Source organism: Peromyscus californicus, unplaced genomic scaffold (assembly GCF_007827085.1).
Source record: "Peromyscus californicus insignis strain IS unplaced genomic scaffold, ASM782708v3 Scaffold_12__1_contigs__length_115047231, whole genome shotgun sequence".
Lineage (NCBI taxonomy): Eukaryota > Metazoa > Chordata > Mammalia > Rodentia > Cricetidae > Peromyscus > Peromyscus californicus.
The window spans coordinates 45,702,369-45,728,608 of NW_026294413.1; the positions used below are offsets into that span (position 1 = coordinate 45,702,369).

The 26,240-nt window shown below is 42.5% G+C and overlaps 1 long non-coding RNA gene across 2 annotated transcripts in view; it reads left to right on the forward strand.

Annotated features, from left to right (window-relative positions):
- Nucleotides 1-26,240, forward strand: part of LOC128107135 (uncharacterized) — a 58,936-nt gene that overhangs the window by 9,929 nt on the left and 22,767 nt on the right. Inside the window, exon 3 of one of the 2 annotated variants that reach the window (XR_008216976.1) lies at nucleotides 14,093-14,512. The exons of the other annotated variant lie outside the window; for it this stretch is intronic. This is a non-coding gene — a long non-coding RNA (uncharacterized LOC128107135). Of the gene's footprint in view, nucleotides 1-14,092; nucleotides 14,513-26,240 lie in introns of those variants that run through there. 2 annotated transcript variants of the gene reach the window in all.

Here is a 26,240-nt window from a genome sequence, read left to right on the forward strand (position 1 = left end):
GCTTCTAGTACTGGAAATGGGTTGTACCTATTTGAGTTGTTGGCCAAAAGAGCCCCACAGGAATTCTCAAACAAACCAGGCTATTGCCAAGACTATAAAGTTGCTCTCCAGAAACTGACAGTGAGGCCCTATTGTTGAAAACACCACTTACACAATTCATTGAACTTGGAGATGTCAAGCATGTGCCCACATGAAGCCCCCACCCCTACTTCCCAGCACCTTTGGTACAGGAAAGAACTCTGCACACTCCCAAAAGGGAAATGTAAATGCCAAGCTAGCCGCAAAGCCTTTGATCTACAGTGGTGAGCTGCCTGCAAGATATGCTGGGGCAAGGGTGGCACAAGCTTACAGGAGTAACCAACCAATACCTGATCTGACTTAGGGTCCACTCCATGAGATGGAATCCATACCCAACACTGCTTGGGTGACCATGAGACTAGATAGCCTAAGAACCTAAAACCAAATAATACACAAGGTAAAACCAAATAATACTGGGTTAAAAAAATGAAAGTAAAATATAGTATGATTATGGGTATACATAGTATAAGAAGAGACTTAACATTATCTTAGTAGTTCATATATTCTCTTTGGAAAAGTGTAAGCATGGCTACATGGTTGTATTTTCTTCTTAATGAATCCAGTCACAGAGCATCATTTTAAAATGTAAGAATTCCTTACATAGTGCAGTATAAACTCTTTGAAGGTTAGAATAGGTTCTGTCTTGTATCTCTATAATGGTAGGCCAGCAGTTGGCATATCACAGACACTCAGCAACTAGAGTCAGTCTGCATGATTTTGGCAGTGGGAATTGCTTATAAAATAGAGATTGCACATCGGCCCTGCACCTACTATACAGTAATTTGAAAGTCAGATCTGAGCATGTGATGGCTAATTTTGGCTGTCAACTTGACTGCATATGGAACCAGTAAAAATATAAGCTGCTGGGTACTCCTGTGAGGGCTTTTTATCAGATGACTTGAAGCATAAAGACACACCCTGCCTCACGGAGTGACCAGCTATCAGCTTCCCCAACTCACCAGTGTGAGACAGCCATTGCTGCACTCCCAGAATGCATCCTATCAGCCTAATAAATGTCTATACAGACATGTATACATACATACATACATACATACATACATACTACACATATGTAGTAGGACAGGCCCATAGGGTCGAGGAAATTGGCTCAGACCAGTAGCCAAGGCATGCACATAATGTACTCCTTAAGGGCCAACCTAGAGTCTGCCTGAGGGCCTAGCAACAGGAGTTGTCAGAGTTCCTGATCATGCAGAGTCTGCCTGAAGGCCTAGCAACTGTCAGAGTTCCTGATCATGCCCAGCCAATGAGGGAAGACCAAACAGACTGGGTTCTGGGAAGAGGGTATATAAGGCCTTCCCTGTTATTGAATAAATTAGTTTGTTATTTGCTTTCAACAGACTTCTGGTGTCTGTGATGTTGACGCTGCACCTTCTTACCCCCCCCCCGCCCCCGGAGCTGTTAGAATCTAAGCAACATCTGGTGCCCAATGTAGGGCCTAAACTGACAGATTTCTTGGGGCCCAAATTGTCTGTCTCCTCATCATCGGATATCATAGAGATATCTGACAGGGAACTGGCAGGAGTGGTGAAAAGATTACCCATCTTTTCAATGGGATGAAAATTTGTATTGAACCCTTTTGTCCTGTGCTTAGTGGGGGACTTTCATGGTTTTTTTTAGGCCATGACTGTATGCCTACACGGTATCTCCAGATGAGGCATGGTGATCGGGAACCGAGATTTGGTTCCACCTCCTGGGGGATCAATCTTTATGTGGAGGTGCTGGGCATGTGCCTTCCTAATGGAATGGGCAGACAAACATGACTGACAACACAAAAGAAGGAATGAAATGGGGTCCCATTGCTTACCTGCCAAAGGGACCAAAAGTACGCAACACAGAGGGGCCTTCTTACTGAAACACACCGTCTTGGGGGTACCGTCAAGCACTGCGAGTGAAGAGAGGGAGACGATCAGAACCTGTGCTGGGAGAAACAAAGTAACAGAAACTCCACGTTCAAGTGCCAGATGTATTGTATGTATATGTGTGTGTGTATATATCTACATCTATATCTATATATTCCAGCATTATATGTGTATAATATTACATATATCTGATATATTCTATCAGTTCTGTTCCTGACTAGTACAGAGAGTTAATTCTTTTAAGTTACAGATTTAGCCTACTTTGGGACCTTTTGACTTTGGCTTAGCCCTCTTTGCAGTATTTTTAGAACTTCAGTGAGAGACCTTCTGTCTACTATAGAATTTGCTACTGGAAGGAGCAGCTACTAAATTTGGGGATCTGCTGAGGCAGAATTAAAGAAGATAGGGAGGTGCCTGCTTTCCAGGCAGGGAAGTCAATGGACCCTGCCTATTAAGAATGACAGGTTACCAATTGTGGCCCTCCTATCTCAGATTCACGCTATTTGCTAGAGGGAGTCAAATGTTACGATACAATAGGAAAAAAATGAGCGCATTCCTGGAGACTTTTAAGTTTGTCAATAGAAAAAGGAAAGACTTACCTACAGACTGAAGTTCATCTAGCCTAAAAGCAGAACAGGGAGAAAAGACAGGCCTCTTAAGAACTGTTCTTGCTGGTAGCAATTTGCAGTGGAATTTGTAGGTAAGTAAACACCACCAGGCAAGCTTCATCTGTAGAGGCAGGGAGACCCCTACCCCAAACGTGCTTTAACTGTCATGGCTGGTGAGGTTACACATGCCTCGGGTGGAGGTAGAAGACTGTGTTATCCACATAACTGAAATGCTGGGGAAATCAAGGCAGGCTTCACTGGGTAGCGGTGGATGAGGGAAGGCGACAGATGAGTTCTATTGCAATTGGAAGACAGAGGCTCGGGTGAGGGTTTGTGGTATTGCTGGACTCACCCAGTGGCACCAAAGGATGGGATGCCCTGGTTTTCTTCTCACTCAGTCCAAATGTGAGGCACAGAAAGAAGAGGGAGGGATGGGGTGACAAAACCTTTTTTAATGGAACTAGGCTTCTCTTTCCCAAAGCCAACATTTTATGTCCCTACTTCCACCGGGGCCAAACAATAAGGGGTTCAGAGCCCTGACTTAGTGAAGAGAAAAGCATTCAGACTTCACTACTCTTGAAGAAGGATCATGGACAAACACCAGAAAGATAGGAGATGGGACTCTCCAAAGGTCACCTCTAGACAAGACAGCTGCCATTAATCATGTTATCATTATGTTATTGTCCCTAAACAGATATTATAGAAGCCTATTTAGTTATTAAACTATGGCACTGGCCTGTTAAGTAAATACTATCCTTGAATTCTCTAAAAGGAAGCAGGCTGCCAAATCTCTGTTGTAACATGAATTGCTAAATGATCTTATTACTAAAAAACCCAGAGCCAGATATTGGGGTAAAAACTCGAGAGATCAGAGGAATAGGAAAAGCCACTGACAACCTCACCTCACCGATACCTCGGTTTCCAAAGAGACCTACTTCCTGTATACCCACACCTATATGCCTTTCTGTTTGCCATCTCATTTCCTCTCTCTGCCCAACAACGTCATTTCCTATCTGTCTGTACAGACCTCCAGTCCTCTATGGTTAGTGCTGGGATTAAAGGCATGTGTCACCAGGCCTGGCTCTGTTCCCAGTGTGGCCTTGAACTCACAGAGATCTGAATGGATCTCTGCCTCCCGAATGCTAGGATTAAAGGTATGTGCCACCATTGCCTGACTTCTATGTTTATTATAGTGACTGGCTTTTTCCCTTGATCCTCAGATAAACTTTATTAGGGTGCACAATATTGGGGGACACAATATATCACCATACCCTGTAGCTTCCAGAACTCTTTAATGAGCTGTGGTTTTAGAGTATAGTGGGAAAATACTATTTTTCAAGAGGTAATAACCAGAACCGTGAGGGACAATGATAGGAGCAAACCTTCTAGACAGCAAAGATAGCCAGCCTGAAGGACCAAATGTCTTTCTTGTGGGTTTTACTATCCTACCTTATTTAAGATGGAATCTTTAAAAACTAAAGCTTCTGGGGGCTGGCGAGATGTCTCAGTGGATAAAACATGTGGTGATATTTTCTTTGTGCACCCCAACAAGGCTTATCTGGAGATCAGAGGAAAAAGCCAGTCACTATATTAAACATAGAAGTCAGGCAATGGTAGCACATACCTTTAATCCTAGCATTTGGGAGGCAGAGATTCATCCAGATCTTTGTGAGTTCAAGGCCACACTGGGAACACAGCCAGCCATGGTGGCACACACCTTTAATTCCCAGGGGTAGTTAACCATAGAGGTCTGGAGGTCTGTACAGACAGACAGGAAGTGATAGAGCTGGGCAGAAAGAGGACATGATGTAGCTGGGCGGAGAGAGGAAGTGATATGGCAGGGCACAGAAAGGACATAGGTGTGGGTATACAGGAAGTGGCTCTCTCTGGAGGCTGAGGAGTTGGTGAGGTGAGGTTGGCTGTGGCTAGTCCTATTCCTCTGATCTTTCAATTTTTACCTCAATATCTGGCTCTGGGCTTTTTATTATTAAAACCATTTAGCAATTTGTCTTACATAAACACTTGCTGAAGAAGCATGAGGAGCAGGGTTCAGATCCCACTATACGTAGAAAACCCAAGTAGGTGTGGTGGCCACCTGTAATCCCAGCATGAGGGAGGCAGAGACGGGAGATTGCTGAGGCAAACTAGCTAGCTAGACTAGCTTAAGTTAGAGTTTGGTTGGGTGGGAAACCCTGTCTCAGTAAATAAAGTGAGAGTAATAGAAGACATGTGACATCAATTTCAGACCTCACACACATACACACTCATGCACATGCACTCACACACATGTGAACAGACTTTGGATTTTCTCCTTCTTAGAGGACTGGCTGAGTATGTTCTATGTAGGAAGGAGCATTTTTCAAAGTCCCTACATGGAAAAGAATGTGGATGTGGAGAAAGTGTCTGTGGCCTGCTCAACAATTATTCCCTGTTTTACAAATTTCTTCCAAGAATATTCATATCATGTCCAGGAATTAGAATGCATCAGGAACTTTTACCCAGTGTAGGCAATACATGGTGATTTAGTCAAGCCAACATGGCAACCATTCTCTTAGTGGCTAGCTTAAGGACAGAACAGACTTCAATCCTGGCTAGTGGTGACTAGGAGTAATCCTCCTAAGGGAACTTCTAGAAAACAAAAATGTCTTCACTCTTTAAAGGTGACTCAGGCAGTGACTTGATCCTCTCTGTCATTGTGTGCTGTTTTATAAAACGTGGTTTCTGAAACTCCAGTAGTTGGGTTGCAACTATCAGGAGAAAGCCATGAGAATTTCAGAAAATTATGCCCAAAGGCTAAGCATTCTTTAGAGTCGAAATAACCGACAGAGCCTACTTATTATGTGAAATAATAAACCCTTTCTTGTGTAAGGGACTTTCGGCTGGTGTCAAAAGACAAAATTATAAAACATTTAGTTATAGATCTAATTGGTTTTTATTTGCAGTTTATGAATCGAGGCAGAATAAAAGCTTCCACTGCACAATGGCAGGACAAGGGGTTCTGAAAGGTGGGGGACAGAGAAATAGAACGTAGACGAAGAGCTGATTGGTTGGTATCAGGTCACTTAGGTTAGAGATTTTGTAAGGGCTGAGCTGGGGGGCTACCCTTGCTCTGTGGACCCTGTAGACGGGCAGCCCCTGCTTCCAGGAAGAAGCAGTCTATTTTTCCATCTACCTGCATCCTAAAATTTCAGTTTGCTCGTGTAGCGCTTAATAGAAGAGGTCCAATTTCATTGTGTTCTGTTTTGTTGGGATCTGGTGCAGGAACTTAGGTGAAAAAAATGGTCTTCCATGATTTTTTGTTTGTTTGTTTTGAAATCGGGTCTCACTATGTCGCTCTGGCTGTCCTGGAACTCACTATATAAGCCAGGCTGGCCTCAAACTCACAGAGATCCACCTGCCTCTGCTTCCAGAGTACTGGCCTTGAAAGCATGGATCACTATGCCTGGCTTTTCCATGGTTTTTAACACAAGATATTCTAATACTTGCTGCAGCCAGTGATGATCTACTGAAAAAGCTGATGTTAGAACATTGTCACTGTGACTTTATTTATTCATTTATTTTGTGATGTGTAAGTGTATATATGTGTGCAGGTTAAGTCCATGTAGAGGCCAGAGGACCATTAAGAGCACTGTTCCTTGGGTGTCATGCACCTTTTTAAAAACTAATTAATTATAATTAATTAAAAAGATTAATTAATAATTTAATTAATTAATTAAAGACAGAGTCTCCTGCTAGCCTGGAACTTTCCAAGTAGACTAGGCTGTCTAACTGGCCAGTGAGCACCATCTGCCTGTCTCCATCCAAGTGCTGATCACCAACTTGATTATTCTTTACTTGAATTCTGGGTATTGAAAACGCAGCAAGCACTTTACTGACTGGGCTATTCCACAGCTCTGTTGGTTCCTTTTAGTATTTAGAATTCCTGTATTTCATAGAGAAAGAGTATGATCTGCTCCGTGGTTATAAAGCCCAATATAAACATTGTGACCCTTGGCTCAGAACTTGAAACACTAGTACATTATTTGCAGCCACTTCCAAGCCTAGGTCTCCTGACTCCTTGTGTATATCCATTCACTGGTATTTCTCTGCTACCACCTTAACACACCCAGCTGACCTGCTGGCAATACAGGGACACACAAGATCCTCTCTTTTTATGTCTTCTTGGTGCACAGAGCATCATCGGTGTTGACATGCAAACCAAACTTTGGACAGAGCTTGGTCCATCTGCCTTTGCAGATGATGGTGAGCTGTCTCTTGTAACACATGTGAGCAGCATAGCCAGGAGCAGAAGAACTTCGTGAACATCTGGCTGCCTGATGGAGAATCAGTTGCAGGTACCAAAATTCAGGGAGGTGCAACCTCCTGGAAAATCATGTAGGATTTGTATATAACCTATGCACAGCTCCGTATACAGTTTAAATTGTCTCCAGCTTCCTGTGAAAGTGTTCTCTAAATACCCATTAGACTGTACTAGGGGGAGAATAATGACAAAAAGCCTGTCCATGGGCAGTGCAGGCCCTAACTTCTTTGAATAGTGTTTGACTTACAGTTGATTGACTCTGAAGACATAGATCCTGTGGTTATGGGGAATGAAGTAGGTAGCCAGCAAATGCTGCCCATCTTGTATGCCACAACAGCATCCCACTGTTGGTTATACAGCGTAATTGTAACAAATCTCTGACACACACATAGAGCCTCTTCTCACTATTTTAATTTTCCTCCTTTTAGATACCAAGTAGAATGATTTTTTTCTCAACCTCTTTAACCTGAGAATAGTCATGCACCATAGTACAAGAAGGAAAACGTAAGTAGGTTTGCTATGGGGTTTCCTGAGTGGACCTGTTTAGTTACCTATGGAAGACAAGGCAGCTCACCGTTTGTCTGAGCCGTGCTGGTGCTAGGACATGACAAAGGACACCACCAGTGGCCTAGGTCCCCAAGGAGGCAGCACAAGCAGATACTCCCTGGGAAACTGGGCTGACGCACCCTGTGAGTAATGCTGTGCCCAGACACTGAGCTCTGTGAATTGCTTATTAGCACAGTGCAGTGAAGCCAGTTTCCAGAGATCCAGGCTGAACTGGAAAGAGAGTGTTGAAGTTTGGGCTTGAAGGTTAAGGGGTTCTCTGTGTTCTACCCTGGAGAAAAACATCCCAGGTGGAGAGAAGAGCAGATACAAAGGCCCTGAGGCAAGTATATGCCTAGTGTGTCCCAGAAGACCTGACCAGAGATGTGAGAAGAAGCCAGAAATGGGGTCAGAATCAAGAGTCACTCATTCTACGGAGTTTGGCTTTTAACTGAATAAAACCCAGGGATGTTTTAGGAGTTTGAGCAGAAGAACACAGACTTAAGATTCAGTAAGTGTGGAGGGTGGGGGATGATAACAAAAGTGGGGGTGAAAGGTTATAGCTTTTATCCGGCTGAGGAGTGATGGTGTTTATGAAGTAGCAATAGAAGTGTGTACACACACACTCAAAACCACGCACACACATACAAGCACACCCACCCACATATACATACACATGCACATGCACATACACCATGCAAAAATATGCACATGCACACTCAACACACACTTGCACTTGCACACATACAAGCACACACACACTCGCGTATGCACACACACACATGCACATACATACAAGTACACATACATATGCACACATGCATATGTACACACATGCATGTGCATACACATACACATGTATACATACCACACACAAGTACATACATACAAACATATGCACACACATACACACACACACAGAGGTATTGATGGTAGAGTCTGCAATATCTTCTTGGCCGACTGAATGTGAAAGGTGAAGGAACAAAGTCAAGGATGACTTCAAGATTCTCTGCAGACATAAGGGAAACATAAATACGGAGGCAGACCATGAAGGCTGCAGGGGCATTTGGATCTTACTCTTTTTGGTTTTGTGAGTGAGTAGCTTCATTTGGGGACTATAAAGTAAGGTAATAGATTTGGAGGCAGATGACTAACCCCATGGCCTAGAGAGAAGATTTAAATAAATTAGATATGTGGGGGGTAGACATAATGGGGACCTCCAGGTAGCTCCCAGGAGCCCTGACCTCCAAGAATGAACGAAGGGGATGAAGGGGGGGTGAGGAGGAGTCAAGAGGGGATGAGGCAGAGGGAGAAGGATGGCACAAAGGGACCGTGTAGAACGACACTGCATTCTGGGGATGAAGCACGTCGCCACAGCTGTCCAGATGGTTCAGAGACAATCTGCTCTGCCCTGTAAGCAGAAGTTGCAATGGTGACTTGGGAATGAGCGAGAAAAACTAGACCCACTGTGGAGCACGGCTCCTTTCTCTGGCTCCATGCTGCTTTAGGTTCGGTAATGCTTCAAAGGCAAGTATTGGAACAGAAAGATCCACAGATTCGCTGGCTAGACTAGAGTAAGCTTAAAATAAATTGACAATGCTTAGCAATAGAAAAATAAATGGAGCTAATCCACTGATAAAAAAACATATGCTGTGACCTTATCAGAGCAGTGGTAATAATAATCCCTTACCTTTGCAAAGTACTGTGTGGTAGAAATAAAAATGTGCTCGAGGACTTCTAAACAGGAGGCCTATCTTTAAAGTGCAAACCACATTCATTGTCGATGTATGTGCTAATCTCAGCCACTTACGAAAAGAATAACAACAGTGATAACAAAACAACATAAAAATACAGGCTGATCACCCTGAAACTGAAAAGCTGAAGGCCCAAACATAATGAACTCATACAATTTCAGTTCCACAGACACTCCAAGCCCCCACGCGCGCACACTGACATTTTCCAATGTGCTGTTCTTTCTCAGATTCTTGGCAGGATACCATGAGTAGGAGATTCCACATCATAAACCCATTTTTTCATGCCAATGATTATTAAAAATGCTTCCTAAGGGGCTGGAGAGATAGCTGGGCAGACAGAAGTGCAGAACAGAGTGGGTTCCTAGCACTCGCATTGGACGACTCACAATTGCTTGTAACTCAGCTCTAAGAGAGCAAATGCCCTCTTCCGGCCTCTACAGAACAATCCCCTGACCATGTACACACACACACACACACACACACACACACACACACACACACACACACACACAGACATGCACATGCACACAAATAAAAATAAAATAAAACTTAAAATGCTACATAAAATTACTTTGGGCCTCTGTGCATAAGGTGCACATAAAACATAAATGAATCGTGTGTTCAAACCTGAGTCTCAGCTCTAAGAGATCTCATTATGTATATACTAATGTTCCAAAATATGAAAAATCTGTTATATGAAATACTCTATTCCAGAGAAGTGGGAATAATGGATAAATGTAACACTTTATATTAAAATATAATACTTCTATTGAGAAACAAAACTTCCTGACATTATTGTACACTTTGGAACAGAGTCTTGTTGTGTACCCCACGCTAGCCTTAAAGTCTTGATTCTCCTGCTTCAGCTTTCTGGATGCTGAGGAATGAGTCACCCTGCCCAATATTCATTTCTGGCTTTCTGGCATCCTGGCTAAGTAAAGAGCAGCTTGAATGAACAACCAGTCAGTCTTGTTTATGGTTGGTGACTCCCAAGTTCATCATGGAGTAGAATCCGAATGTCTTAGACAGTCTCAGGTACCAAGAATGGGAAAATAAGCAGGGGGTGGAGGTCAGGCCACACGTAGGTGTCAAATTCTCTGTTTAATCATCTGCTCACAATCAGCCTGTCTGTGAAGGCTGTTTCTAGAACTTTCTTTCACTGTAACTATGAGAGAATGATAATTTGCTACAATGCTCTTTCCTCCTATTAGATGGTGTGTATCGTGAAGACAGGGACCTACTACTTTGCTCAGTCCCTGATAATGGTGCATTTAGCAGATACTCAAAATGCCAAGCTTTCACCTATTATATGAAAGACCAAAATACTGGTCAATTTTCCAATTAGATTTGTGAATTCTTTGTCATTCACACCTTAACCATTCAGTGTCATTGGTTATTGAATGGTTATAAATTTTTTTGTAAGATTCCCATTTCCTTGCTTTTTCATGGTTCCTGTGTGTCTCTGTTGGTATTTATACACAAGTTGACATGACTACCTGTTCTGGCATAGTTGGGGCTTCCTTCAGTGAGAAGCTCAACACCCAATACCACACACAGAGGGGGAAAGGGACTATTGTAACAGCAAGGGTACTAACCCAAAGCTGATATAGAAATAATCAAAACTGACTAAGGCCAACTACTCCATGACCTATACAGCAGAAACAAAAATGGCAACAACAACAACAACAACAAAAACCCAACATGCTTTATGAGGCCATGAGTTGAAACGCCAGCCTGGGTAGAGGTAAAAATAATAACGGAATGAAGCAAAACAGGGGGACAGCAAATGAGGGCGAGCAAAGTTAAGTCAAGGAGACGAGGAAGAAGGGGGGCACGGTGAGCGGTGGCGGGGGGACAGGTCAAGAGATGTACTTCCACAGGAAAGAAAAACATATGAAGGGAAGGAACAGACTCAACAACTTGAAATAATAAACTTAAAATAATACCAATAGAGAAGTAAAAAGGAAGAAAAAGGAAAACACCGGGGGCTAACAATACATTCAAGAGAGGACGCTGGCGTGGCTTGTTATCAGGTGTCTGATGCTGGACCTATGTGAGAGGCCTCAGTTGGAGTGTTTTGTTTTTCACACATACTTTCACACATTTGTCCTTTCTCTCCCTTAATATTACAACTTTAATCTTTGAACCTTGTTGTCAATGACATACTTTCAACAAGCTATCTTCAAAAGCCACAGAATCGTACTGCATTCAGTTTAGAAACTCCATCTGTGTGTCCGCTGGTATGTCTAGAACCTCTGCTGGCAACACGTAGCTTTGCAGCTTGTGAGCTAGACGAGTAGTCACATACATAACCTGGAGTTGTTAACGTCTAAGCCAAAGGATGTTTCTTTTTAAATAAATAATTACTTTAAACATTTTAATTAAAATATAGTTACATAAGTCCTTGTCCCTTTCTCCCTCAAGTCCCTCCAGTGAACTCTCACTAGTTCCCCTTTGAAATCATGGCCTCTTTTTCATTACTGTTACACGCACACACACACCTACCTACCTAGTATGTAAGTACACCTGTTCAGTCTGTTTAGTATTACTTTAGTGTATATGATTTCAGAGCTGACCACTTGGTACTAAATAAACACTTAAGGACTTATCCCCAAGGAAGACAATCTTCCTGCTCTCAGCATTTCTTATTTGCTTGCAGATTTTTTGTCCATGGGTAGAGCCCTGTAAGAGTTCCCCTTTCCATGTTAGACTGCCTATTGGTGTTGTACTTCTTCAGGTCTTGGTCAGGCAATTTTTATTTAATTAAAATATAATTACATCATTTCCCTCCTTCCTCAGCTCTTCCCATGCCTCCCCCATCCCACTTTCTTTCAAATTCATAGCCTCTTGTTCTTTAATTATTATTGTTACATGCACAAATAAAAAAAGTACATAAATGTAATCTATCAAGCCTGGTTCTTAGACTGGCTGGATAGTGGAGGAAAGAAACAGAGTCCTGAGATCTGTCCAGGAGAACCCACCTGAGTGCATTCAAATCCTACCCCAGCAAACCCACTACAGCAGAGAGAGGGCTCCAGCCACCCTGTACCCCACTGAACCTGAACTCCAGCATGCTCACACCTACTGACAGTGAGCCACACAGTAGAGAGGTGGCTTGTGAGGCTGAACCTCCTTGTATCGGGATGATCAATCTCATGCTGTCCTCAAGGGACAACTCTGTTCTTTGCTAAAGAAGAGGCTACCAGGGGTCCCTTGCCTATCAATCCTGCCTCTCCTGACACCTGAACTTCTCCGTGTATGTATACTTAGCCCCCCCCCCTTTTTGAAGTACCCCCTAGGGTCCTTGATTTGCACTGCTCCTTGTTTTTTAGACCCTCACAGGAGCTCAGGTTCAAACAGCAGTCCACCTTTCAAGCAAGCACTTGGCCAAAGCCCTCAAAGACATGGCGACTGACAGCAGGTTTCTTCTTCCATGTAGGTTGAGCTGGCTCTCATGCGGCCAGTCTGCATCATTGCTATACCAGATCCTCTGGTTGGGTTTAGGGCTCACGAGAACCGCAGGCTTGTCCTGTGGCTTGGCTTACCAGTCTTTTGTCACAAGTGCCACCTGCCTTACATTGTGGATGAGGCTTCTGTTCTCTTTCCACTGGGGAGCAGAGCTGGGAGACACGGATTCTTTGCTATTTTCTCCCTTTTAGCTATCTGTTCTGCTTCACCAGGCTTCTTGGCTGTCCTATTAGCTCTTCAGTGATTTCCAATGCCTTTCCTCCCTTTTTCTCTGAGATAAAGTCTACCCTTTATCTCAGTTATCCTGGCTCTTCCCATACAAGGCATGGTGCAAAGGCAACTGCTCATCAACCACCTTGCCCCTCTAGCCTTACCTTACATTTAAACACACCAACAACGAAGTATTAGACATCTAATGCTTCCTCGCCATCTATTAAGAGTTACTGGCAATCTGATTATCCTTTGCTTTACATCTAGTATCCACTTATGAGTGAATATATACCATGTTTGTCTTTCTGAGTCTGGGTTACTTCACTCAGGATGGTATTTTCTAGTTCCATCCATTTCCCTGCAAATTTCATGATGTCATTGTTTTTTACAGATGAGTAGTACTCCATTGTGTATATATACCACATTTTCTTTATTCATTCTTTGGTTGAAGGGCATCTAGGTTGCTTCCAGGTTCTGCCTATTAAGAATAATGCTGCTATGAACATAGTTGAGCGAGTGTCCTTGTGGTATGGTCGAGCATCCCTTGGGTGTATGCCTAAGAGTGGTATCATTGAGTCTTGAGGTAGATTGATTCTCAATTTTCTGAGAAGTTGACATACTGACTTCCAAAGTGGCTGTACAAGTTTATACTCCCACTGGCAGGGGAGGAGCGTTTCCCTTGCTCCACATCCTCTCCAACATAAGCTGTCTTCAGTGTTTTTGATCTTAGCCATTCTGACAGGTGTAAGATGGTATCTCAGAGTTGTTTTGATTTGCATTTCCCTAAAGACTAAGGATTTGAGCAATTCCTTAAATGTCTTTGAGCCATTTGGGATTCTTCTGTTGAGAATTCTCTGTTTAGATCTGTAGCCCATTTTTTGTGATCCTCCTGCCTCCGCCTCCTTGAGTTCTTTATATATTTTGGTATAGATCACCTTGGGAAGGGGAAACAGAGGAGATCTCCATGAGTAAACTGGGCATGAGGGGGAAGCAATAGACGGTAGGGGATGGGGGTTGAGAACATGAGGGAACAGGATGGTTGAGCTGGGGGAGGGACAGAGGGGGAGAGCAATGAAAGAGATATCTTGATACAGGGAGACATTATGGGTTAAGGGAGAAACCTGGTGCTAGGGAAATTCCCAGGAATCCACAAGGACGACCCCACCTTAGACTAATAACAATAGTGGAGAGGGTGCCTGAACTGGCCTACCCTGGTAATCAGATTGGTGAATACCTTAACTGTCATCATAGAGCCTTCATCCAGTAACTGATGGAAGCAGATGCAGAGATCCACAGCCAAGTACCAGGCCATCAAAGAGATGGAAGAGGGATTATATGAGCAAGGGGGGTCAAGATCATGATGAGGAAATCTACAGAGACAACTGAACCAAGCTCAACAGCACTCACAAACTTTAGACTGACAGCTGTGGAACCTGCATGGGCCCAGAGTAGACCATCTGCATATGGGAGACAGTTGTGCAGCTGGGTCTGTTTGAGGGGCCCCTGGCAGTGTGTTCAGGATTTATCCCCGGTGCATGAGCTGGCTTCCTGGATCCTATTACCCATGGATGGACACCTTGCTCACCCTTAATGCAGTGGGGGAGCTTGGTCCTGCCTCAACTGAATGTACCAGACTTTGCTGTCCTCCCATGGGAGGACTTACCCTTTTGGACGAGGGGATGAGGGGTAGGCCAGGGTTGGGGTGGGGAGCAAAGAGCAGGAGGAGACATGAAAGGGGGATGAGATGTGGTTGGTATGTAAAATGAATTAAAAAATTTTTTAAATAAGAACAAACAAATAAATAAATAATAGATTTGATGGCAAAAAAGGATTCCTGTCTGAGATCAGTGGTGCTGTTTTTTTTTTAAACAGTGATTAGATGACAATTTACTTTTTATTTTTGATTTTTATCTGATAGGTATGCACGTTTTGTCTCTACGTCTGTGCATCATTTGCATGCCTGGTGAAGGTCAGAAAAGGGTATTAGAACCCCTGGAACTGGTCTTACAGGCTGTTGTGAGCCACTGTATGGATGTCAGGACTTGAACCTGGGCCCTCTGGAAGAATAAGTGTTCTTAACCAATGAGTCATCTCTGCATTCCCTAGAGATAATTTATAAGTTGTTTTTTTAAAGCAAATCCTTAGTTTTAAAGCATTTTAGTTCCCTTGTCAACTTCTTCCTGATAATATATCCGAAACTTTAAAAAAAAAACAACAAACCCTCTAAAGCACACACTCAGCCCAAAATACATCTTAGAATAAGGAATTCTAGAAGAATACATTTACGCTGTGAGGGTATGGACTGGTTTTGAATGTTTGGAGATTCATTGAACTCATTAGTATCAGCTCCCTTCACATGGGTTTCTCTTTGGGCCACACAGCCCTGCCCATTAGCATTTCTCATTTCTGAGAAGCTGGTATGTTTATCTGCTCTTATAGTGTTTTCCAGTCCTGCTTAGAAACTGACAACTCATCCCCACGCTCTTCTTGGCCTATCACTTATCAGACTGCAGGTCCCACAGCTAGAATGCCCTCAGCTGTCAGTTCTTATCCCATTTCACAACAAATATGTATTGATTGCCAACTGTGCACTAAGTTCACCGGAGGAGCCCAGCAGACAGTGAGCAAGAGGCAAGAAGGCCTCTGGCTCTGGGGAACTACCTGCCCAGATGGCAAAATAGAGTAGGTGATAACCGATACTTACTTCGATTGGGATAAGAACAAGGAAGGAAGAAGAGCTCCAACGGCTATGAGGGAAAGATACAAATGCGGGATATCTACCACCCTTCCTGGCAACAGGCTAGACTCAATGAAGAACAAGCAGAGAGTAACATTCTTCCGTCCTTCCTTCCTTCCCGCCGTTGTTTCTAGCTGACTCTGTAGGCTTGCTCTTCCTCAGTCTTGTTTTGAGCCGACTCCAGACCTTTGCCAGTGACTCGCAGGTTCTAAGATCTGTCCCAGCCTGAACTTCTCATTGCTCTTTGAGGTTTGCTCTCTTCTCCATCACAGCCTCAGAATCCACACCAGGGAAGGGACAGGCATGGACACGTCTTCCTCGCTTCCTCTTCTGCTTCCCTGTCGCAGCTGGAGGCATTCCTGGGCTTTCTGATTTGAGCTTTGTTAGAAGCTAAAGAATTTGTAGCGGTGGTGGCACAGGCCTTTCACCCCAGCACTCAGGAGGCAGAGGCAGGTGGATCTCTGTGAGTTCGAGGCCAGCCTGGTTTACAGAGTGAGTTTCAGGAAAGGCACAAAGCTACACAGAGAAACCCTGTCTCGAAAAACAAACAAACAAACAAAAAGATTTGTTTCTCCTTTCCTTCGCTGTCAAACAATTGCTCTCTCTGGTGGCATGTGTCATGCTGTGGAACTAGACTACAGAACAGTGGAACAGGGCATACTAATGTCCCCAAGAAGCACAGACAGTGTCCTTTAAACTCTTCTCTTGATGATCGGCTCCCAGGTCACCTGTCCTCACACACACCCAGCCTCTGTAATCTTCACAAAACTTCACCCCACCTCATGCTTGCTGTAAAACATGCCACTAGGAAGACTGAACTAAGGGCTGTGATGGTGATGTCTCACTATGGATCCACATCCGGACAGTTATGAATACACTGAATTAAATAGACACAAATTTCCTTACAATTTTATATTCAACACTTCATCCCCTTAGCTTCTTTCTCTTAGTCCATCTCTCTCCAAAATCCCTTTATTTTAAGACAGTTATGACGACTTCAGTTGCTTTTTGTGGTAGGAAGTTCTCAACCTTGTCTGGCTGAGTGATTCACACAGGCTGGTCACCACCACCTTGCTTATTTATTCCTCCAGGAAAGCTGAAAAGTTGGATGTGCATTCTCCATCTAGATGCCTCAGCCTTTTCACTGAGTTCTCGGTGGTCTCACTCTTTGCTGTAGTCTACCAGCTTGCTGGTGAAGGAGGAAAATCAACACTTATGCATTCCCATAATCCTTAGAGTCTCATCTAAATTCTCTCCCATGTGTGTGAGTCAGATCTCCAAGCACTGGGATCCTCTGTAGTGAAAGTCACAGGTTTGGCCAATAGTTGTATAACTTTACCATTAATTTTGTTCAAAAGTTCAAGGAGTGGGTGTTGTACCTCTCAAGCCAGAGTAATAAATGTGGGACTGCAACTTGGTTCAGACCCATCCTGAACACTTGAATATGTGATATTGTGGGCTTTAATACTAACTGTCACTGTTTTTCTATGATTAATGCATAGACCATTTACAGAGCTTCCTACATAATAGTCATAATTTGAATTGGGAATATTGACTTCTCAAAGTGGAATGATAATCAGAGAGGAGACATTATATTGAAGTAATCTTCAATTAACTCAATAGTGCTTTAAAAAAACAAAACTGAAAACTGTTCTCAGGCTGATAAACTTGGACATGTTTTGGGGCTTGCATAAGTAAATCATGGTAATAGCACTTTCCATAGGGGAACTATACCCTATAAGGTACGAGAACAGCTGAGATCTATATGCTCAGGTAATCCACCTTGTTTACATCTTAGTCTCTAATGATGTTTGGAAGGACTGTGGCTTTATGTAAAGCATTTGAAAACTCATTAGAGAAGTTACACCGTGAAATGTATATTTTATATATGTTAGCCTGTAATTGATAATATGCATGTGATAGTATCCTGTTGCCAGTTTTCAATTTCCCATTCTGTGAGCTGGAATTGTGTTTAAGAAATTTTCCTGATTTGGGATTTGGTTGGACTCTTGAATAAACAATATTATGGTAATTCTGCATGTGTAGAATTTGTAATAATGTTTTTCAAAGTTATGTACAAAGAGATTTGCATCTTTCCACATATTATACAAATTGCTCTCATTACACATGGTCTCCAAATTATGATGATTTGATTTGTCATTTTTTGACTTTACAAGAATGTGAAGGATTCCACTAATTTGTTGGAAGATATACTTTGAATTTTGATTGCTAAACTCCAGGTTAGCAGTGTACAATATGATGCTCTCTTAGGATGCTGGGAAGCTGTGGTGCTCAGTCAGTCACCCAGGTGATCGTATGAGAAACTCACTGCTAGTCCAGAGTGCTGTGTTGCTAAGCTATGGTGTTCAGCAGGTAAATATTAAATGTATTTCCAACTGATGATGGGCTAACACTATTGCAAGTCTAGCAGCATCTGAAGTCACTTATTAATCAGTCCAGGAATGTGGCCACCAGCTGTGTACCCCAGCAGCTCTGTGTGGCCCGCCTTCTGCCTGCATATCCTGTCTAAACTGTGATGAAGTGATAAAATTCTTGCCTCCTTTCCAGCATGAGAAATACTTTTCTGATTGAGGCTCCAAACTGAGAAATAGGCTCCCTTCTGAGCAGAAACATGAACGTTGCTATGCCTTCTGGTTAATTCCATTAAGGTCCTGGCCAGGCTGTTCGGCTCATTTATACCCACCGCAACGTGACTCGAATTTTAAAATTAAGTGTGTCCCAGAAAATATCCCCTGAGATTCTTACTGAGAAATGATTCCAAGGTGAGGTACATTGGACAGCACTGCGGCTCATACCAGCTCCCCTGGAAATTCTAACTACTCACTGGGGATATCCAAGCTCTGGAAAATTCTTTAGGAGGGACAGTGTGCTTAACCTAAATTTTCTCCAACTTAATTTGAGCTGGAAATTGTACTTATTTATTTCATCTTTGTCAAATACTCATTACCGTCGTTAGAGACTTCTGTTTGGCTGCAGGGTTGGAGCGTGAAGGCACTCTTCTGATGTACAGACTCATCTGAACATCACATTGTTTTTGAGAAAGTGTTCAGAGACTGGAATCTAATTTTGTAGAAGAAGAAACAGATTATTCAAAGAGCTAGGTAAAATGCAAATCTTTGTGTTGCCAGCTTGTGGATAGTTACCCTGCAAGCTGAGCAGCATGCTGGTACAGCATTGTGTGTCTAAGAAATAAGAATATTATTTGCTCAAAAAGAAAAAAATAGTAATCCATTAGGACTCACTCTGTCTTTCTGTATTTGTGTCTGTCTGTCTGTCTGTCTGTCTCTCTCTCTCTCTCTCTCTCTCTCTCTCTGTGTGTGTGTGTGTGTGTGTGTGTGTGTGTGTGTGTGTGTGTGTGTACATATGTATGAACATACACTTACTTTGGGATCCATGGCCTTGATTTGAACCCAGCTGCAATTCTGTGAAGATGCAGACAGGCCAACTTAATGAATGGCTTATGACTCTGCTTCTTAAACTGTGGACCACAACTCCATGTTTGTTACCTGCCTGTGGTGGTCATGAAACACTTGGTAACAACTGGAGGTTACCAAACACACAACAACCAAAGATAACTAAAAGTCACACATGCAATGTATCTGAGGTATTTCTGGTGTGGCCCATCTCCTGCCATGGTGCATCATGTGGCTTTTATACTGTTTTGGTTCTGAATGTATAACACGTACTTTGCATTGGTTCATGCCACCACACCAAACAATAACAATGACTATTGTGTGGGATAACTCAGTAGAGATTTGAGACCACTCTGTGTTGCAGGCTGCAGCGCTCGCTGTGGTGGAATAGAACATTTGTTTAACTATATTTGTGTTGCAGAATAATTGTTTAACTATGTAAAGATGTGTTGCCTTTGTTCATGCTGCATTTATTTAACTGGGTAAAGATGTGTTGCTCTTTTACCTTGTCTGCTTAAAGCACCTGATTGGTCTAATCAAAAGTTGAACAGCCAATAGCTAAGCAGAGGAGTGATAGGTAGGGCTGGTGGGCAGAGAGAAAAGGCGAGCCAGCCAGCCGGGGGCCAGACAGACAGACAGACATGAGGAAGCAGAAAAGCGGGGTGGACAGTACATAGATGAGGTAAATGAGCCTTGGGGCAGCACATAAGTTAATAGAAATGGGTTAATTTAAGTTAAAAAAAGTTAGCTAGTAACAGGCCTAAGCTAATGCTGAGCATTTATAATTAATAATATATCTCCACGTCATGATTTGGGGGCTGGTGGTCCAAGAAAGCCTACTAGAGCTTGTAAACCTATACATAAAAAATTGTCTGGCCCCCTAGAATCATAATGGTATAATTACAGAAAACTAAACTTGTAATATTTTCCTAATGTCATTCTTCAAATATAAATAGAAAATTAGTATATCTTTGAAATACATTGTGTTAGAATGTTTGATTTTTAAAATTGTTATTTGAATTGCTGACTTGAGCTTCAAAATAGAAAACTTATCATTCTCAGCATTGATGATTATAAAATCAAAATATCAATCAACTCTGAAAAACACTGAACATGCCTCACACACTGCAGTATCACACATTAATTCTTTATATATAAAACAAGCATAATCATCTCATCATGTATGCAAATTTGCTTTTATCTTTAATAAATGGTAAAATGATATGTATACCAAAGGATTATTAAATAATAAATTTCTTATAATTTATCATCAGAAAAAAAAGTTGACTTGTATTCCTATTTCATGTTTCTATATTCTAAGGATCACACAAACATTTCTCAAGGGAAAAAGAGGCCCCAGTAGAAAACGTTTAAGAAGGTCTAGTACAGAGACTGGTCAAGTTCACAAGTCCAGTCCCCAGGACCTCTTACATCACAGAAGCCATCAAATTATGTGGCTAAGAAATGGAAGTTTTGACTGGTTTGAGCACATGCCCAGAAACACAGATTTTCTTGGTTCTAACCCAGTACTTGGAGCTGGACGCCAGTACTTGGAGCTGGATGCCATTGCAGCAATTTGGACATCAATCAGAGGAAATAAACCGTGAACTTCCTCCTCTTTCCTTTTCCTCTGATGCAGAGGGCTACAGTACCGCAGTGAATCCTGCATCCCCTACATAGGCAGCCCCCGTGGGAGGCAAGCTGGCCAGACATCAGAGCAGAGTTCCCTCCCCTGTGTGAACAGTAACCACCAAAAGGAGATTCAGTATAAAAGGGTTTGCCGTGTCGGTCGGCAGCCCAAGGGTCCGGCTTCCTGGGGCTGCGTATTAATCGGCCCAAAGCTTGTTACGCTGGAAATCTCCTCCATCCGATCTTCCCACAACTTGTGCTGATGGAACTAGAGCAATCCAATCGCTTTTTATGACTCTAAGTGATCTTTTAGCACAGCTTCACTGCTTTCATAGCCAAAAGCTGCTCGGAATGGAGCTTTTTTAACCAAGTCCATATCTGATGAATATGCTTACATCCCCGTTATGGAGGAATTTTAGCAGGGTAAGGCACACTTCCATTATTTCTAAACATATTTGAATGATTCATAGCCACAGAGGCGCAAAGACTTCTTTGGTATTGCTTGCTTTTCTTCCCTGGGCTCTTGTATATTTGTAGACCTGGAGGATTTGGGTTAGAATTCCCCTGAACTTCCTAGGACCTCAAACTCAGTGTGACTAGTTTGACACACAGGTTGCTTATCTCATGGAGGGAAGTGGAGTGAATCTAAGGCTAGCCCAGATATTCTGACCTCAAAGCAACTGAGAAAATAAAAAGACATGACAGGTAGTTTTGGGGGAGGGAGAAGGGGAGGGAGAAGGTGAAGGATAGGAAGAGGGAGAAGGAGGGAGGGAGGGAGGGGAGAGGAGGGGAGGGAGGGAGGGAGGGAGGGAGAGAGAGAGAGAGAGGGGGGGGGGATTTTCCTTTGATCAGGGTGCTCACAGAGCATGTGTGTCCATGCTAAGGTGGATTTGATCCTCCTAGCCCATTGGCTTCAAAGGCTGGCTTCCTGGCCACTATGGTCTCTTCCATTCATTGCTCTTCTTATTTAACAAATCCCTCCCTGCTTTTCCATTCAAGGCCGACTGCTTTAGCAGTTAGGTATAAAATGTGAGTTATACCTAATTGTAATTAGATTTAAAAGGTGCTACAAATACTTCTGTCATGCAGAAACAGGATTATTGGGGGAATTGACTTGTCCAAAGTCACACATGGATTACATGTCAGAGCCTAAATAATTCTCACTTTAGTCTTTTTCCACCCCATTGTCCTGCCTCTCTGTGTCGAGAAACCCAAGAGAGTGAGAGTAAAAGGTGTGTGTGAGGAGAGGCTCAGATAGTGGGGGTGCTCAGAGGCATGCTCTGTACCCCAAACAGCATGGAAGAGTGAGGGGCTGTGTATAAGCTCCACCTTAAAACAGCAGCACATTCACATAAGATGAAGTCACTAACTGCTTACAGCATCGACATTCAAAGAATGGTCCATGTGTCCGTATTCACAAAACACTATCTGAAGCACTGTGAAAATGGAGGGCTGTTACGGCTGGTTTGCAGAAAAATCACTGTCATTTATGATTTGCTGTCCCTGACCGGAATAGACAATTAAAAAGCTAATTATAGAAACAATTTTGCCTTCTGTATGGATTTCACCTGTGGTGATATTAATAAGTTTGATTATAGGGTGCTGGCCTCAAGACTGTAAGACCCATATTACTGTGTCTTTCTAAAAACTGAAAAATTCTAATTTTGAAACACATCTGGTCCTAAATACTTTTTGCATAAAAGATCATGGGACAGATTTTTTATAAATTATTATTACCAAAACTATACATTCTCATTATTACTGCTCAAGCAATTTAGAAAAATAGAAGGAAGAAATCTATGAAAAGTTTTTGGATAGTACCACACAGAAATAATTACTATCTACATCTGAGAAGCATTAACTAGACTATTTCTCTATGTACTCATGTGGACAGCAAAATAATGAGACATAATTTTCTAAAATAAGATTATAATGCATAAACATTTCTTTGTCATAAGTGCTTTTTAGTTTCTAAAATATTCTCCAAGTCAGAAGAGAGATAATGAAAACGGAATGAGATTAAAGTCAGGGTGTGAGTGTGTATTTGTGACATGTTTCAATCTCGATTAAATCCCCATTATAAATATAAGAAAATTCATCCTCTTACACTTGCACTCTCTATGTCCTCTTCTCTCAGCGTTTTTTGTTTGGTTGGTTGTGGTTTTTCTGTTTTTTGTTTTTTTGTTTTGTTTGTTTAACCTGGGATTTCTATGCCATCTTTACAATTCTCTCAGGTCTATAATACTAGGAAAGTGGGATCCATGCTGGCTAGCAGGCCCTTTACCATGAACTCTTTAGTTACAATTTTATTTCTGGTTGAAAAAGATGTTGTAATCAGAGATTTTTTTTTTTGTCTGAGTCTCATGTTTTCTCTCATGGCTAAAACTGTCTAACACTTCTGTACTTGACTCAGAGGACAACTTTGCTGGGCATAAAATTCTTGGACCTTCAAGATTTATAACAATATTTTGTACAAATATGGGGGCAGTAAATATACCTTAAAAGAATTCTGATTTTTTTAAAAATAATGTTGCAATTTTAATTTTCATAGCAATTCTTGTAAGAGCCTTGCTTATCACTTAAATTCACCAAGTTTTCCAAGACGCGGGATTTTATTTTTCTTTTAATTTATTTATTTTAATTTTGTGTGCATTGGTGTTTTGCCATGGGTGTTGGGTCCCCTGGGACTGGAATTACAGACAGTTGTGTGCTGCCATGTGGGTGCTGAGAATTGAACCCAGGTCCTCTGGAAGAGCAGGCAGTGCTCTTAACCACTGAGTCCTTTTTCCAGCCCCTCAGGGTTTTATTTTTAAGGGGACTTTTCAATGATACAGTGAAACTATATACATGATTTTGGGATACACAAACTATAAAGTGTTAGAGCTTTTATCTTCGTGATCTATAATCTTATGTTTAACTCCTTATCTGGATTTAAACATTATTTTTTCAGTGATATGCTTTCTGCTGTGTATTTTTAAGTATAGTTTTTACTCCTAAAACAATTTTTATTTTTTCCTGAATACTGCTGGCTTACCTTTCATTTCCCAAGGTTTTGTCATTCCTTGTTGAATTCTAATATTTATTTCCCTCTGCTATCCTTAGAGGGAAAATGCTATCTTCAATTTCTTTTGAACAACAACAACAACAAAAATCTCATACTCATTTATTCTTTCCCTTGAAAAACCCAAGGCTGATTCTAGTACAGCCATCGCACCTTGCTGTCGACTCTCTGGGCTCTAACCATGACAGAGCCAAGCAGTTCTGTCTGGAACAAGTCAAGTTGCTTCAGTGGCCACTGGGAAGGACCTCCTATCCGGCCTGAGATGGGAGAAGCAGGCTGCTCTTCTACTGTGCCAGAGTGGGAGTTCTGAGTACGCAGGCTCGGAGAGGACACAGTGCGCCAGGGTCTATCAACTCTTGGAATTCCAACTTGTTGATCCCTCTGTGGTGAGGGCTGGGGACATAAAGGCTAATCTGATTTTCTGCCTCATCTTTTATGAATTCTGCACTAACCATCTAACATCTCATGGGACTGGGTGTGTGACTGTTGGAGATCTCTTCTAAACCCAAGTGTCCTAGTTAGGATTAGCATTGCTGTGGTAAAAAGCCCACGACCAAAAAGCAAGTTGGGGAGGAAAAGGTTCACTTGACTTACACTTCCACAACACTGTTCATCATTGAAGGAAGTCAGGACAGGAACTCAAACAGGGCAGGATCCTGGAGGCAGGAGCTGATGCAGAGGCCATGAAGAAGTGCTATTTACTGGCTTGCTCCCTCTGGCTTGCTCAGCCTGTTTTCTTATAGAACTTAGGACCACCAGCCCAGGGGTGACACCACACAATGGGCTGGACCCTGCCCCATCAATCACTAATTAAGAAAATGCCCTACAGGTCTGCCTACAGCCTGATCTTATGGAGGCATTTTCTTAATTGAGGTTCCCTCCTCTCAGATGACTTTAGCTCGTGTCAAGTTGACAAAACCATCCAGCACAACTGAGCCAATGCCAACTTGGCACACAAACACATCATTGTAAAGCCACAACCTTTCCTTTCTCAGTCATCCCCAAGATCTCACATTAATATAAACAGCACAATAGAAAACAGTTTACAAACTTAAAAAGTCCCATGGCCACAGGGCACAGATGGCTCATATCTGTAATCCCAGCACTTCGGGGGGCAGAGGCAGGTGGATCTCTGTGAGTCTGAGGCCAGCCTGGCATAAAAAGCGAGTTATGGAACAGTTGGGGTTGTTACACAGAGATACCCTGTCTTGAAAAAAAAGAAGTTCCACAGTCTTACAAATTCAAACACTTTAAAAATTAAATCTCTTAAAAAAATCCAAAGTCTCTTTTAAAATTGAAAGTCCCTCAATTGTGACTTCCCATAAAATCAAAAATAAGTTTAATGCCTTCTTCCAAAAGGGAAGAACCAGGTACAGTCACAACCAAATAAAATAAAAAACCAGACTCCAACGGTAAGTAACTCTGTATCCAATATCTGAGATAAACTCACAATCTTGTGGGCTCCTCCCAAAGGTCTGGGTCACTTCTCCAGCTCCACCCTCTACAGCACACAGTTAGTCTTCTAAGCTCTGGCTGCATCCACTCCCCAATGCTGCTGTTCTTGGTGATCACCCCATGGTACTGGCATCTCCAAAATGCTGGGTCTCTTGTTGCAATTGAGCTGCAATTTCACCAATAACCTCTCTAGGCTCTCCTCATGGTGTCAAGCCTCAACTTCCCTGCATGACCCCTCAATCCTGAGCCTTCAACTGCTGCTGAGGCTGCACCTTCATCAGGAGCCTCCCCTGGCCTCACACAGTGCCAGTGCCAAACACAGCTGCTCTCTACGACCCCTTCATACCTTCAAAGCAAGTACCAATTGGATGACTCGTACGCTAGCAAGTTCGGCTGCTAGCAGGAGGTACAACCTTGTGTTGTTGGTTGTTTTCATGTTATGCTTTATTCTTTGGCTCTTTTGGGGACTCACCATCCAGCTGCTTCGCTTATTTCTAGCCAGTTTTTCTTAGCTTAAATTATCCCATCTACTTTTTGCCTCTGGGCTTTTCCCATTTCTTACTTCTGTAATCTTACTTTCACTCTTACTCCATGGCTGGATGGGTGGCTGGACCCTAGCATCCTCTTCTCTTTGTTCTCTTGCTCCTTCTTCTTCTCCTCCCAGATTTCTCCTCCTATTTATTCTCTCTGCCTGCCAGTACTAACTATCCTTTCTCCTGCCTAGCTATTGGCTGTTCAGCTCTTTATTAGACCAATCAGGTGTTTTAGACAGGCAAAGTAGCACAGCTTCAGAGTTAAACAAATGCAACATAAAAGAATGCAACACAATTTTGCATCATTAAAACAGATGTTCCACAGCATAAACAAGTGTAACACATCTTAAAATGATATTGCACAACAACCTTGGCTACCTCTTAGAACACAGCTTGTGTGTGCTGACTCTGAGCAAACACTTCCCTGAAGATTTCACCTCACTAATGCTGACTTCCTGTTCATCTCCTCTAGTTTCTCAGCTCCATCTGCAGCCTCAGCTGTCCCAGCAAAGCAAAGGTTTCACTTCCGTCATTCTGGTATCTTATTAAT